We start from the raw sequence: 462 nt of genomic DNA on the forward strand, positions 1-462 counted from the left end.
ACCAGCCTCTTCCTCCTCCTCCTCCTCCTCCTCCTCCTCCTCCTCCTCCTCCTCCTCCTCCAGCGTGGACCCCTCCCCCTCTCTGTGCCTCCTCCTCCTGCAGCACAAGCTGGTGCAGCCACTGCTCTTATCATATTCAGCCTTGGTGACTACAACATGAAGAAAAAAAAAGAAAATCCTGCTCATTATTTACGAGGCCGTCGGAGGTTTAACTGCGACGCCTCCCAACGCTGCACGATATTAGAAAACGTAAAAACATGCACTGGTAAAACTGCCCTCAAATGTCAGCGGTGGCAAATTTGATCATCCTTTAAAGTGTGGAGAGATCAATGCACGTGTGTGTGTGTGTGTGTGTGTGTGTGTGTGCACCAGGGCTACCAGAGTGCAGGAAGAAAACAAAGGCCTTCGTCTGCAGCTAGAAAAAATATAGAATATAGAAGAAGAAGAAGAAAACACAGATTT

At 48.7% G+C, this 462-nt stretch overlaps 1 protein-coding gene across 6 annotated transcripts in view; it reads right to left on the reverse strand.

Annotated features, from left to right (window-relative positions):
- Nucleotides 1-462, reverse strand: part of LOC103393431 (RNA binding protein fox-1 homolog 1) — a 363,631-nt gene that overhangs the window by 24,748 nt on the left and 338,421 nt on the right. The window lies entirely within an intron of this gene.

The sequence above is a fragment of the Cynoglossus semilaevis genome, chromosome 17 (assembly GCF_000523025.1).
Source record: "Cynoglossus semilaevis isolate Cse_v1.0 chromosome 17, Cse_v1.0, whole genome shotgun sequence".
NCBI classification, from domain to species: Eukaryota; Metazoa; Chordata; class Actinopteri; order Pleuronectiformes; family Cynoglossidae; genus Cynoglossus; species Cynoglossus semilaevis.